The following is a 15488-nucleotide window of genomic DNA, read 5'->3' on the forward strand; positions in this document are numbered from 1 at the left end:
GTGGTTTGGGGGAAATCAGTGCGATTCTTCTTCTGGGACTCTATACTTCTTTGGCTGCTTGGCTGCAGAAAGCAGGATTTTTTTTTTTTTTTTTTAATGTTGCTTAAAGGGCAGCTGTAGTTCTAAATTAAGATAGATTTAAGCAATCTTACACTTTTGGATGAACCACTGTTCAAAGGGGAATTCTTCAGGCTGTTCTTACAGAGGAAAGTTAGATTAAGGTCGTGTGTTTCGTCCTCCACATTCTTTAAATTGTCACAGTTTGGCCATAGAGGGCAGACACCGAGCTGGGCAAGCAGGTGTGCTGTGCTAGTTCAGAGAATCCCCTCCCTCATTTACTGTGTCTCTTGAGCTCAGGAAGAGATTTCTAGCCAAGTCAGATTTGTTAAGGCATCCTACGAGTTTTTCAGCCTCAGCAAGAGCATAGCTTTCACGCTGGCACTGCTGGCACTGTCTTTATCTCATCAGGTTCTTGTAAAGGGATTTTGGGGTCTGTTTGTCTCAATGTATTGTTAAATAGGACAAGAGTGCTTTTGAGGTAGTAGGGCTTATAAAAGGGTATTGGATGATGGGGTCAACTAGAGGATCTGTTGACTCACTCTGGAACTATGACTTTTTAATTAAAACAAACAAACAAATAAATCTCCCTGTGGTTCTGTGAATAGTGAAGCTCTGCCTCTTCTGTAGCCCGGTGCATTTTGCTGTGCTCTGAGGGCTTGCTGCCTCCCTGGTTTTACATGGAAACGGGCCGTGTGTCAGCTTTTTGGCACAAGCGTCACCACCAGCCGTGACTTCTGGTCCCATGGTTTTTCTCACTGTATGCAATAGAGCAGGAATAATAACATTTTAGTGTGTGGAGTAGAACCAACAAAATGCATATTCTGGAATGTAAATGATCCATCAGAAATGCTCTGGTTGGAGTTTTTAAGGCAATAATGCCGTGTATTAGAAGAAATCATAACACTCGCCTACATGAAGTTTTGTCAGTCCGCTTACAGCATAGCAGTCGCAGCAAACTTCTCCGCTCTCTGTGTTGGGGCAGTTGAACACGCTGCTGGTGTGAAACCCCCTCAGACAGATGTGCGGTGCCAGGGCACAAGCAGAGGTTCAGAAGGACTAAACTTCCAAGTGTTCCTTTCCAGCGACACAAAGTGCTGTAAGCCCTGGCAAACAGGAATTGGCAAAGCTGAAAGAAGTGGGATTGCTGGTGTTCTCCAAAGGCAGCTTGGAGAGGGGCGAGAGACAGAAGCGAGTGGTCCCACAAACACGCTCACCTTGTGAGCCCTCTGTCCCGCTCTGCAAGGAAGCTCTGTGACGTTACAGCTTGGGGCTAATGCAGAGGTGGATGCGTCTGTTCACGGTTGGTGAGAGGAGCAGGTCTGTGCATTTATCCTCTTTGACAACCAAAGCAGTTGCTCCTATGAATAACTAATTGTACCCAAACTTGCCTTAAATAACTTGCTGATGTGTGAAGTGCTGTAGCCTGAGAGGGGTTGGGGGGGACACAGGCCACCTCCGGACTAACGAAAGAAACGGTTTGGCAGAGACATTTCATTGGAAGTAACAGTGGTGGTGTTCTCCTCCAACAGTTCCTCTTTGTAACCACGTGTATTGGAGGAAGGGGTGGCCGTAAAGGAACCGAGTAGTGTGTGAGAGGAATAGAATTACGTTAACAGAAACAGGAGATAGGCCAAGTGCTGCACATCTTGCTGTTTCACATTTTCATCTTTTAATAGAATTAATGTGTAAGAAACTAATATAGTGTAGGAAGAACTACGGCAGATGTCAGTAATAAAAGTGAAAATTTCTTGTAGGAAAAATGAAAGCAGGAGAGTGGGATAAAGGAGGGCTGAAGAGAAACTCCAGTTAGATTTCTATCAGAAGAGAAGCCTGGAAAGCTGTTTTTCCCAGAGGATAAAAGTCTTGTTTCTTTCGTGAATCCACATGAAGGTTTGGTGTTGCAGCGTGACCAAATGGCGTTAACTTGGGCCTGGAAGGCGAGAGGCTTGTCCAGCCGTTGGAGACCAGCAGGATGTCCCTTCTTCCCAGCTGTGCCAACTACCTGCTGGGTGGTTTGGGGCAATGATGCTTTATGGTCTGCAGATAGAAATCAGGCAAGAAACTCCTGCTCACGTAATTGATAACTTCTTTTGTCTCAACTTTGCCACTCGCTTGGGATGCCGCTCTGGGCGTAGTCCTTGGTGTTGGCTCTAAGTAGTAATAGAGCTCTTTGAGGGTTGAAGAAATTGCTATTGTCAAAGGCATTTCTACAGAAGAAAAAAAGTTCATGTGCTACTAATTCTTACAGAGTAATCCTCTTTGCAGTGTCTTCTGCAAGAAATAGATGGGTCAATGAAACTAAAGATTAAGTGTTTTGGAATCTGATCATACCAGAAGCAGCTAAAAATCCCTCAACTTTTCTAATTAAAATAATGCTGTTTTTTCCTATTTTACGGCTAGCTATACCCATACAATGCTATTTATGTGTTGTTGCTCATCCTGCCTTCAAAAAGCAGAATACAATAGAAGGGGTTACCCTTATAGCGATGCACGTAACTGTGCGGTTCAGTTACTAATCTCAGAGATTTTTTTTACTCTTACATTTTCCTGCACTTTTTGTTCTGTGCTTAAACTTTCTGATATATAGTTCAAAAGGTGCTTTATGGTCATTTTTGATTTTTGCCCAAATTCATTGGGCCTTTTTTGGGTTACATGTTTGTGAAAGCAAAGGCTCTTTTTCAAAACATCCAGGGCACTGTCTGTCCACTGCTGATCTTTTTAATGTCCAACTCTGCGTGAACCTCCTCAAGGAATAAGCTGTTGTGTCAGGAAAAAAGTTGGCTGGAACGCAGCAGTGCTGCAAGGGACATTTGAAGATACGAAAGAGCGCAGGAGGAACTTTGCACTGCTTGGGAAATACTTGGGAAATACTTGCTGTATAGAACTGCTCCGCTTAGGTTTTCTTAGGTTATACAATTGCTGGTAAATTTTTGGAAAATATTCCTTGTGGACTGAATTCTCCCACTGTTTCAAACTAAAAGGAAAGGGGTTTGGCTTTTTGAGCAGGAGAGTGCAGTTTTGCTTTACAGGTTAACTAGCTGCTGTTTCAGACTGCACAAAGCAGGTTTTTATTAGCCGTGTAGTTGAAAGCGTTATTGTTTGGGTTTGGTTTTGTAAGCAGCGGTAGCCACTGGGACGTTCGGAGGAGTGGGAGTGGAGGTTTCCTGATGATGTTCTGTTTGTTGAAGCGGATAACCTGCGTGGATTAGGCCGATGGTTCTCTGAATGTTTTGTAACATCAGCATGCTGTTCTTGTTAGTCTTTCGTGACTCTCAGCCACACGCTCTTAACGTTACAGTAAAGATGTTTAGCAATAAGTAAAATTGTTGGCAGGTACGTAAGGCTCCGGTTCAAGCAAACATTTGATGCCTGCCAATCTTGGTCTTTCCAAGATAGCGCTTAGCGAGGTGCGTAAGTTAGGATTGCTTCAGCGGAGCTTAGGTGCTGCGGCGGTACGTGTACAAAAAGCTCGGCACGTTAACAGGCCTGTTTGCTTCCTTGCAGCTCCATGGTGGCAGCGGAATTCCCCTGACGTCACCCGGCATATAACACCGTCACCGTCCTTCAGGGGTGAGTTTGCTGTGTCCCTGCACCCCGCGTTATTCCAAGGCCCTTGGCAGGGTGGGGGGAGCTCCACGTCGGGCAAAGTGGGGCAGCAGACTTTAATGAATTCCTGCCCCTTGCCTGTCTCGGTCTTATCTGAGCTTAGAAAAGGATCATTTCCAACTTCGATTGCTTTGTTGATTTCTTTCACCGTGTGCTCATAGCGTGGGTGTTTGGGGACAAGTGAGTGGGGTGCGTTGGGGCAGGATGGGGTGCGAGGGAGGGGACAGCACGGGCTGCTGGGGCTGTGCTGGTCCCACGCTGAGCAGCTGTGCCCGCATTGCGGATTTGTAGGTAGATCTTCTAAGTGGAACAGTCCCATTTGGACAATTTGACATCGAGATTGTTACAATTTCTGTTCTGAGGATTGGCTTTTCTGTGTGGAGTTTGTTTCTGAAAGTAATACAAACATCTTTTGTTTGCAGGATATTTTATTAGTTTATGTAGGTAGGTGAAAGAGAACTTGACAATAAGCCATGTGTCAGTCCTACAAACTTGTGGCAAATACTGTTTCATCACTGTAGTTCGTGTGACCACTCTTGGATGAAGACATCCTTTCAAATAAACAGTATTTTGTGGTACAGCAGTGTATTAAGGAATAGATTTATGAGGATTCCATTTTGGTTTGTGAACTTAATTTGTGATGTGCCTTATTTTTTCCAAGATTGATTTCACTACATCCTATGTTGAGAAGTTACCCAGCAGTTCCTTACAAATAAAGTAGATGATGTAGAACTCAGTTTATCTTAAAAAGTTGTACTGAGTTAACTGCCCTGGGACCCTATCTGATCTGGTATCCTTTCTTCTCTCAGAACGGGAGAACTGTGAATTCTCCCGTCTTTCTCTTTAGTCCTGCTGCCTACTGAGATACTTACCAATGAGGGCTTGCATAATGCGAGGAAATATAAAATGTCAGTGCAGGAGCAGTCACCAGTTAGTGTACATCATCTGTTTTCCCCTTTTGTTCAAATGGAAACAAAGCTTGGTGTTTAACGAGAAATTTCTGGAAAGTCTCATTTTGGGTTTTTCTAGTCTCCTTTGTATGTGTTCTGAAATGGAGCTGCAGCTTCGTTAGAGGGCACTCGTGAATAACACATGAGGAGATGCTGTCAGACAGCACTCACCACCTACTCTGCAGAGAAAAGTCCTGATGCAAAAGCAATTTGCCGCCCCAGAGTAGAAAGTGTGAAGCTGAGATGGATTACCCTATATACTTCGCTATCTCACGATGCAAGGTGAGATTGACTACGTTGCGGGGCTGATTTAATGTTTGTTCTGTATAATGAACATAGCAACAATCTATTAGATAATTCACTATAGTTTTCCAAATGCAGATTAATTAATTTAAATAACTTCCCTTTCTCATGGCCTTTTCCCCCATAAACTGCCTTGATCCTAAACGTATATCCATTTTGGAACTTTTTTTTGGTATTGTTGCTGTCATTGTAAAAAAATAAATCCTTTAGAAACAAGAAGTTGCTTCAGAAACTCTTGGGTTTTAATTCCAGCCCTTCATCAGTTCCTTCTGTGTCTTTGACAAGTAGCTTATTGTGTCTTCTTTCACTTTCCTTCTGTAATAAAGGGGATAATGAGTCTTACCTTGGGAGAATTAATCAATGCATATAAATGTGCTTTGAAATCTGAAGTGGTTTAGAATTTTTTTTTAAATATAATTAAAATATTGAACAAAGCAGGAGCCAGGGAAGTCAAATTTAAGACCATGGTTATTGCTCAACTGCTTTGGTACTTCTTCTGTTCTGGCAAGATTATAAAGCCAGATCATTTGCATTACTTTTGACTTTTCTTGATGTTTTTAGGTTTTTGTCCAAGGAGAAGCATTCTTTATATGCAGGAGTCAGATTGTCTGTAAACATAAACATAATCTTAACTCTGTTCAAAACATACCTTGTTTTGCTTTTAAAAAAAAGAACGTACCAAACCGGTGTGACTTGAAACATTTTTCTGAACAATTAGCACTGAATCATACCCACACTGGATAGGCTTGGCAAAACCAAAGTGTGTGTTTCCTATGCTGGAACCGTGCCTACATAGCACAAACCTCAGCTTTTATATGTTGCTTTGTTTTGCCTTGAAATTCCCATTTCTGTGTTAGCATTACTGCTAGTAGCTGGGTTCTACATAGCTACTCATCGGTGGTGCTCGTGTGCCCCTCAAGATGAGAGAAGGGTCGTTGCATGGGGACATGATTTGAGTAAGGTCACAGAATAGGGCAGCGACAGCGGTGAACAGAAACCAGTTGTCTGGCTGACTAGCCATCTCCTTACTGGGAAGTGCTCCTCCCAGCTGGGACTGGCATGTCTTTCTTACCAGTTTAGCTTTACTCAGGGGTTACAGCTTTGTCGTCTGTGGGTTAACGATAGCAGATATTGACAACCTGAGACTTTATCAGAGCAGATTCTGTGCTCCAGCCAGCAGACAGTACTTTGCTTGGTATCCTAAAGAACTATGTAGTGCTTCCATCACCTCAAATGGCCACAAGACTCCACTTCTCCAAAATTAAAGCAAACTAATAAGAAAAAGTACTTGTCTGGCCATCTTTTTCCTCTCCTAGTTTTTAATCTTCTCTTGCACCTTCCCTTTCTTTCCCACTAGTATGGCTCCTTGTTAGCTTTTTGGCCAAGAGGGGTTGCCTGCAGTAAGGAAGGAAAGCTGAGATGTTCCTTCTCAGGAGTCCTTCGTGTCTAGCCCAACTAGACGGTCCGTGAGGAGCAGCAGAAGCTAAGCTGAGGCATGGTACTACCGGGTGGGTGGCTGCAGATGTCTGGAAAAGAGCACTGTGGAGAGACTCCTGTGGACTGTAAGGCAGTTGCTTGGGTCAAGGTGAGCAGCTCTTGCAGGAAGGTCTTGGCTTGGCAGCCTTGCCAAGCCCTTGACCCCGGGGCTGTGGTGTAGTGCCCTGGGTTGTTTTGGTGAGTAGGGAATCAGCAGGCAAGGCAGGCTGGCCGATCAGACTGTCAGGGATGGCATTCGAGTGACTGCATCGCCTGTGGTTTCTGAGGGAACTTTCATTTGCCTGAATGGCAAATGGAATTTAAGGTGAAATGAAATAAATAAGGACTTCCCTGGTAGGAAAAAAAACCCCAGTTACTGAGCCTAAAGCATTTTCATCTGTGGGGCTGGGGATTGTATTTTTAATGGTTTTGAAGAGCTCAGCTTTTGTGATTTCTGTAAATGATATTAGGAATGACATTTTGAATGACAGAGGCTTCAGCCCAAATCTTTGCCCCCTCAGTGTTATACTCCATCCTGTATGTAGATGCCCTCTCATGTGTTTCACCACACATACAGTTTGGGTGCTCTAAAAAATAGTAGTAATCTAGCAGCCAGTGACATCTCCAGATGTGCTGAGGAGGAGCTCCAGCGTGCTTGTATGAAGCGCTTTCTTCCAGTGTTGAGTAGCATCTCCTGCAAGTATTTTCTCACAGAACATTTCTGTGGAACTGGAATGTTTTTTTGTTTTTATGATGAATTATGTTTTAGTCTTTGTCATGCTTTGAAGACTAGCTGGAGTTGTGTGGTGACGTGTTTGGATGGGCTAGCCAATGCCATCTTCACGGCATGATGCAGGTACCATCCAATTTTTATTAAAAAAGAGGGTTGGAGTTCTTTGTCCCATCTATAGTTACAATCAGCATCCTACTTAAAATGTTGTGCCAAGTCCTCCTTATTTTTGCTGTGCATCAGCAGCGGCTTGTCTTTTTGAGGTCTGGAGACCGAATGGGGGTTTCTGGGCAGTATTTGGAGTGTGACTTGTGACTGTAGTTTCTTGAGCAGCTCCCTGCCGTTAGCCTACATCCAGATTGACGTTCCGCTGCAGCAGGTTACTGTGTTGGTCTCAGACGTTGTGTGATAGACTGCTGTCTGATATGGGTAGGTAGCAATAACTGGACAGTGTTTCTTGCTTAAATAAGAGTGAAGAAGCCACCACTAGTAGAATTTAAGGGAAGAAGCAGAACATATGTTTATAAAAATGCAGGAGAGGAGCATAATGGGGGAAAGCACAAATGTAGGCCAGTCTTCTGCCTAATGTAATAATGTAAATGGAGCAAGCAACTTTTCTTTCTTTTTTTTTTTCCTTTTTTTTTTTTCCTTTTTTTTTTTTTTCCCCCTCAGTAGGAGCAGTTTAGCTAAGAGCCCAGTGGTGCTCGCTGGCTGATTTGTCATAGGTTTAAGCGCCAAAAAGTAAATATTTTTAAGTAGATCAAATGCAAAACTTTGGGGATATACTTAAAACACAAAAGAAAGCAAAAAAAGAACAAAACTGAAGAATCCCTTTTGTGTACAGTGTCCAGAGCAATTTTAAAATGCTCTTGTTTCATGCCTAAATAAATGGTTGTTTCAGCCAAAGAGAAATCTTTCCTATTGATTTATTACACCAATTTAGATATAAGTCCTCTGTGCAGGATTGTCAGTTTAACAGAACAGCTTTCTTTCAGATTTAATCCACATGTTGTTGTATCAACAGAGCCTTTGTCTCTGCTCAGTTATGAGTTATCCTTTTTAATAAAAAATAAAAAAGTGAAAACACATGTTTTTTAACAGCCCTATTACAAAAAAGCATAGGATGACCTAGGGGAGAGGTGACCATCAAATAATGACTCTGATTTGTAGGTAACTTCAAAGTGGTGCAGCAAATGCCAGAGTGAAAAATGGACCTTTCACCTCTTGCCGTCGCAGTGGCTGTGGAAAGCCCAGCAGTGGCAGGAGGAGGCAGCATTATCTTTAGCCAGGATTTCCTCAGGTTTTTTTCCCCAGCTTGTGCAGTGAAGCTAAACATGCTCTTTTTAGTTAACTCTAATTTCCTTCCTTTTTTTTTTTTAAAGGAGGACTTATCCAGAGGTGTATGTAATTCACATTTCCTTCCTTCCTGCCTCCCTCCCCTGCAGAGAAGGATTTCTTTCTTGGACCCCTCCTGTTTTCCAAATGGAGAGGAATGACTCTCAGGAAACTCATGAATTTGGTATTATTTCTGTACTTGGTTTTGTGAGAAAACATTTATTTTGAGTATTAGTGCTTACTTGATATTTACATGAGGGTTCAGAAGTGCACTTAGAGCTGCTCAGTAAAGCAGTTCACTGCGTCGTTTGATTATAACCTTTGCTTGGACCTTATCACACAACTAACTCCTGTAGCATCGTGAATTAGTTCTGAAGATTGACTTCAGTACATCCCGAACTGGCAGCTCGATGGGCTGAATGCAGCCAAAGGCAGGACAGTTGCACTATCTTCGTCTTTGGTGCTAGCCTGGCGTCTTCCAGCTTGTGTTAGACTCCTGGCAGTCATCACAGCCTCCCTTAATTCTCTTTCAGATGTCAGCACAGCAGATCCCACCTCAAGTGTCAATATAATTATTTGCAGTGGTGTGATTTTTTAAAAGAAGCTGATAATAATGTGTCTTTAAGCAGAAGGAATTTGTCTGGCATTTAAAAAATGTGGCATGATCCTATTCTACTTCTCAAAGTTACAGAAGAGAGTAAGAAAAGATCCACCTTAGAGGCTTTAGTAGTCAGTGATGAGAAAAAGAAGGTTGAGGCAGCTAGCAGTCCTGGCAGTGATATTGTAGCTCCGAGGAAGGAGTGGTCTTGCTGTATCAGGCAGATCCCTTGGTCCACCAAGGTCTTGAAAAAAGAACACAAAATCCTTGGCAGCATGTGTGCAGACGCCAGGAACCGGCAGTGTGTTTTTGTGAAGGTTCAGCTGGTCTGGCTTTGGCAGAGCACAGGTAAGCCAGGTAATGACTAGCAGCCTGTGTGAAAAGAGGCAGACTGTTCATGTTTAAGGCAACTTAGATGCTATCGAATTCTGTGGATGTTAACTCTGCAAGTGTTTCTTGCACAAGAAGGAAAAAAATCCATCCCTTTGAACGTGGCTGTGGAATGCAGACCTCCTGGGGGGTGGTTGCTTTTCCTGCAGACCAGCCTTTTGCCACTGCCTGCGTTTTTCTGTGCAGAGCTGAGCATACCTTTCCAACGAAAGGTGAAACATGGATCTTGGGAGGATCGTACTTTCCAAGCTCTCTGTCTCCTGTCTTCAAGTCTGCATTCTACCAAGTTAAGTTCTCCAAACTGCGGTACTAATGGATATTTAGATTAAGTTTGCTTCCTTTTCAGTTTATCACTGTTCTTAATGGCAGCTAGCCATTATTCCTTCTCAAAACAGCTTGGAATGTGTATCTTTCTGGAGCAGTGGTAAATGCAAGGGGTATTCAGCTAGCAAGAACAATGTCTGTATACGTGGATTTTGCATGGCATTGTACTATGTTGTGCTTTAACCTAAAACATCCTTGGGCAACCTCATCCATCCTTGAAGTTGGCCATCCTTTGAGCAGCTGGTTGGACTGGAAACCTCCAGACTTACTCTGTGATTCTGTTTTCTGGTAGAGTTCTGGCAAAGATGTTTCTTTTGGCTTCGTTTATCTCTCCCTTCATGCTCAAAAGCTTTCATTATGTTCCCATCATAAGCAGTTCTTTAAACTGAAGTGATGTGTAAACATCAGGAACAGTTTCTAAACTGTAACATGAGTTTCCTTCCTTCATAGTTTAGACTCTTTTTATGCTGCCATATCCAGATGATATGAAAAATCAATTTTCTTTTATTGCTATTTATTAAGAGATGATCATTCTTTTTTTTTGTCCTCAGATACAAATGTTTTACCATGGGGCAATACAAAGGATGATTCTTCTAAAAGCTAATGGCTCTTGTTCTTGGGTCAGCTTTGTTCCTTTGCACTCTTTCTTTGTTGGGAAGGTGCAGAAGAAGGAAAGACAAAGAGAAAAGAGCCGTGGTGTTATTTGGGCTTTACAAGACTATATCATTATTGCATTTTGAGCGAGTGTTGCATTTTTGAGTTAAAAACTGAAGTTAAAAAAAAAGATACTATTTTAATGGATATTGGTACCTATTATTCCAACACTTCAGCTCATATTTAACTTTATGCGGTACAGTATTTTGCCTAAAATTTAAGCAGTTGCTTGTTACTTTGAATAGTAATGAACTTAATGTGTCTTACTAATTCAGAAACTGTATGCTTGACAAGGGAATGCTGACAGTTTCTTGGCTTGCTTGGATTTACGATTTTATTCTAAGGGCAGAACAGGATGGTGGGGCAATTAGATGGAGTTACATGTACCGAATGTATAATTTACCACATATGTACTCAAAGATGAAGTTGAGTAATCTTGTAGTTCATGCTTGCTGTGTGTGCAGACTTTAACCTCTCTGTTTAGATTGCCAACGTGGTGCCAATTAGTGGGACTGTGATGTGGACACTAAGGAATATAACTCGCTTCACATGGGTCACCAAACAGCTAGCAGATGTTAAGCTAATGGTTCTTGGCTACTACCAGCCTGACTTGGATTTCAACCCAGAGGTGAAAGAATTTATTTCTCTCCCATTACCATTTCCCTTGGGCCATATTGTCCCGAGCATCGAGAATTCCTTCAACTTACTCTGGAAGATGATGTAAAACACTTCTCCTCCCCCTTAAACCTGTTCTCATGGTGCCTTGTATGTTCCTTTATTTTACATTAATTTGCCTTCTTTGGTATTTGTTATTTTACTGGTAGGCTTTATGATAAATGAAAACGTAAACACTTTAAACATACAGCTGAAATTCTTAACAGGAGAAATCTGTGCTGAGCGTGTGTGGTGGTTCCTGTGCTGTACCTGCAGCTGTATCTCGGAGATGGGACAAAAGGGGTCTCCTAGGATTACTGTTACTACCTTGAGTAACAAAGGCCATAGGAAATGGTGTGTCTGGCTTGCCCGGGATCCTGCCTCTCTTTGTCCTCGTTACTGGATATTGTACTCTCAAACAGTAAGAAGTGTAACTGCAAGGCAAGTAACTGGCACATCCTGCGGCTCCTTTGGTGTGACCTAAAGCAGTAGGTAGTAGCTGTTACTCAAGACAATTTAAATTATGGTATGAAATATAGTGTAATAACTGGAAAACGTTAATCACTTTCAATTTATTTCCTGTGCTCTTTCAAGTGGAAGGTATGGGAAGGGGACGTTGTCTGTATACGTCAGCAGCCTCAGGACCAGAGGTAGGGTAACAGAGGGCTCAGCCGAATGACCAATAGCACTTACATACTTATTGATGCTTAAATCCCACTTTATAACTCGCTGTTTAGTCATCTGCCATGTTTAGCCAGAATGTGTGATATTAGTGCTGATGCTTTTTGTTCTCTCTCCGGTACCTTTGTCTTTCCTTCTGTGAGGATTTAGCCTTTGACAGACTTTGTCTGTAACGTTGTGTCAGCAATTTCTTTACCTTTCTCATTTTTGACTTTGGCAAAAGGCAGCGTAACAGGTGTTTGAAAAACAAAATCATACTTAATGAGAAGTTTTCAGTTATAGCTTATTTTCTTACTGACATGCTGTTTTGTGGTGTCAAGCATGATCAGCGTCGACATGAAGAACAACAGCAAGAGTTGGGTGAGGGTTAAATAACTGTCGTAGTTATTTTTCAGTGAGCAATGAAAATAAACTGCTTGCACAGTCCTGTCATTTGTTGCTTTTCTTTGAGGTTCTAAAGAAAATGTTTTGTTCAGCGATGCATTTGATGCTGAACTTCCAAAGAGAGCAATTATATTTAACTTTTTGAGATGAGCAGAACCATTTCAGTCCTGTGGATTCATCTTTCTTGATGTTTATATATTTACTGTTTATATATTTACTATTTATATATTTACTGCAAACAGTTATTCTGTACTTAGGTGATGAATAATAGCTAAATACTAATTACCTTTCTTCAAAAGTAATTAATAATTTTCACATTTTCTGTAGAATGAAGAGGGAAAACTCAGTATGATAACCCGAGAAATAAGCTGAACTAGCCACTTTTCCAGAGCAGCAGGTCATCATGTGTCAGGTTTTGGGTGACAGGAAACAAAATCCATAGCAGATTGTAACTACATTTGGTCTTCTCTTTCTCAGTATTTAAATAAGTTATTCAGTCCACTAGATGCAGCCTTCCCCTCTAAGACTTTCATGTAGCTCTGTATGATAAAATACTCTGTTTTTTTTTTCTTTTACGAGACTTCGGAAGCACTGACAATCAGGTCTGTTCTCATGAGTATTTTAGTGTATATCTTCAGGGACACATTGAAATTATAATAAATATGGAAAAAATTCAGAGTACATTGTCATGTTCATATAAGTTTCTCGCATATATACAAGTTAACCCCCAAATCAAGACACCAGAAGATTTCCCTCCTTCCCCTGGGGTTGCTGGCTTAATTAGTACAGATTTTGTCTCTCATCAGTAGCGATTAGTAGAAAATACACTTGCTGGCTCTTTTTTCATATCATACAGATCTGTAGCCTTTTTTTGTTGGCAAATAGTAGCTGAAAAACTTTAGAAGCCCAGAAGAAACTAAAATGCTTGATGCAAGAATTTATTAGATACTTGTTCAAGCAGCACTTCCCAGCTCTCTTGAACATAGCTGTTCTGTTTTATCACTACAACTTACACCCACCCTGTTCGGTTTGTCATTTTCATCGCGTGGCAGACAGTTTTTCCCTTTAGATTAGCATTGACATGACATTAAAAAAGTAGAAAATTGAACCAAACATGTATGTATTTCTAGACAGACTCTGAAATCTCAAGAAAGAAGGTAGATGACCTAGGGATTTGGGGTTTTATGTGAGATTGTTGTCTATAAGAAAGTTGATGGAAGGAAAACACCAATCGGAACATTCTAATAACCAAGTTATAGGTTACATAAAAATGACAGAGTGGTTCAAACCCATGGGGGAATAGCGTGGTGTCTTAGAGCTAAGTGTCAAATCAGGAAAATGACTGTATTAATAGCAGAATCCTTAAGATTAGATATTCTCAGAACGTGTAGATAGGAAAAGTATAGAATAAGAGTATGTAGCTTTAAAGTAGGAAACACAGTGGGAGAAAACTGGCATCCTGTCCTCTTGGACATTGCCTCTCTCATTGTCTCCTTTGGGAGACATCTGGTCAGGGAACCCAGGGAGAAGAAGATACTTTTGACTTATCTCCTGGGAATTGTGCAGAATTTGGTACAAAATTTTACTGGCAAGAGCCGTAAGTGTGAACACAAGTGTACTTACAGATCCTTGCAGAAGTAATCCAAGCCAAAAACTTCAGGGAGGTGATAATTGATTTCAGAAGGGAAAGTATATCAGAACAAGGGAGCTTGTTAAAAACAAACTAAAAGGAGCAGTGAAAAGGGTGAAATGTTTGTAGGTAGTGTGAAGATTATTTAAAGGCAGTATACTGCAGAGCAAATGCCTCAGCCCTATCAAAAGCCGATTGAGAGAGAGAAAAGTTACAATGTAAAACAGCAGGGAAGAAAGGCTATAGAGTCAGAGGCATCCTTCCAAAAGCTGAAGTCATGACCAAGTGAGGAAGACTGAAAAGAACAAACACTTTGAAATGCCAAAAACTTAGGGGAACAGCTTTCAGAAAGTATAAAAAGCAACAGTTCTTTTCCAAATATGTTGGGAATAAGAAGCTTGTCTAAAAGTTTGCAAAAACCCTTGAAGACTAGGGTGTGGAAGAATGACCTGCAGAAGGTGGAGCAGAAAGAAGCAAATGAGTTTCTGTGGCATCTATACTCCTCATGGGTTCTTTACCAGGACCCATCTCAAACCCAACTATTAATGGAAGAATTTAAGAACGCAGTGCGCAGTAACTGGCTGCGGGGACCAGGATGTTAGAGCCCAGGAGGGATTCAGGGGAGAAACTGTTGAATTATTAACACTTGTGTGCATCCTTTCAATTAAAAACTCAACTCTATTAGAGCATAGATAGGACTGATACAATGCCAACTTGCAAAAGAGTTCCAGGGAGCTTGGGGAAACAGCAGACAGAAATCTGACCTTGTATTGTGCCGCATTGCCAAAAGAATAATATAGATTAGAATTATTTAGCACATGATTTTATATGAATGTGGAGGAGTCAACATGTCTTTTGTAAAAGGAAGTTGCATTTGATGAATCTTCAAGGACTTGAAAGGCTCCATGGACATCTGGTTTAGGGTGTTCCAGCGTGTATGGTGTCCTCAGATTTTCAAACAGCTTCAGACATAGTCTTTCACCACAGCTTCTTAAAGCAACTGATCTTTCTGGGGATAAGAGAGAATGGTCTTTAGTAAACCAGTGACTGGTTAAAAGGTGAGAAAATGTGTAGCAGTAATCGTTGTTATAATGGAGGATGGTTGCCATTAGAGTGACACAGGAGTCTTGTGAGACCTGTGCTGTTTAACATACTCATGGATGATTTGAGGAAGGCAATGCATAGAGAAATAACAAAATCTCAGTGGTTTAGAAGTACTTTGGCATAGTCAGCTCTAAAGCTGCAAAGGTACCTACCTTATGGTACTTAGTGATTGGAAAATAAACTAGCAAGGTTAAACTTGGCATCAGGAAATGCAGAGTAACATGAGAAAATGGAATTATCTCTGTTTACAGCTAGTGCTAAACAAGGTACTGCCTCCCCAATGACAGATTATGGAACAGCTTGCAAATGAAGAACGTCTGGGCCTGAAGAAAGGATGCCTGGGTGGGACAGAAGATAAGCAATGGTTCCCCATTCCTCTCTCATTCCCTAGCAAAAAGTAGTTACATCAAATGGCAGTAGGAAGTTCAAAATAAACAAAAAGAAATACTTCTTTGCATGATGAATACAATGTGGCCGCTGTTACAACAAGACTCTGGTGCTGAGAGTTTTCATGAAAGCGGTTGGGTTTACTCTTGGAAGAAAGATCTAGGAGGTCTATTTTGTACCAACACAGCAGACGTGGCACATGAAAATCTGAAGCTACAAGTT

General features: G+C 41.5%; 1 protein-coding gene across 17 annotated transcripts in view; it reads left to right on the forward strand.

Annotated features, from left to right (window-relative positions):
* The window catches only part of EXD3 (exonuclease 3'-5' domain containing 3), a 299324-nt gene that overhangs the window by 2424 nt on the left and 281412 nt on the right, over positions 1-15488 (forward strand). For all 17 annotated transcript variants that reach the window (XM_075772087.1, XM_075772099.1, XM_075772095.1 and 14 more), the window contains exon 2: positions 3565-3630. The gene's annotated coding sequence lies outside the window, so the exon portion shown is untranslated. The remainder of the gene's footprint in view (positions 1-3564; positions 3631-15488) is intronic.

This window comes from Balearica regulorum, chromosome 20, assembly GCF_011004875.1.
Source record: "Balearica regulorum gibbericeps isolate bBalReg1 chromosome 20, bBalReg1.pri, whole genome shotgun sequence".
Taxonomy (NCBI): Eukaryota; Metazoa; Chordata; class Aves; order Gruiformes; family Gruidae; genus Balearica; species Balearica regulorum.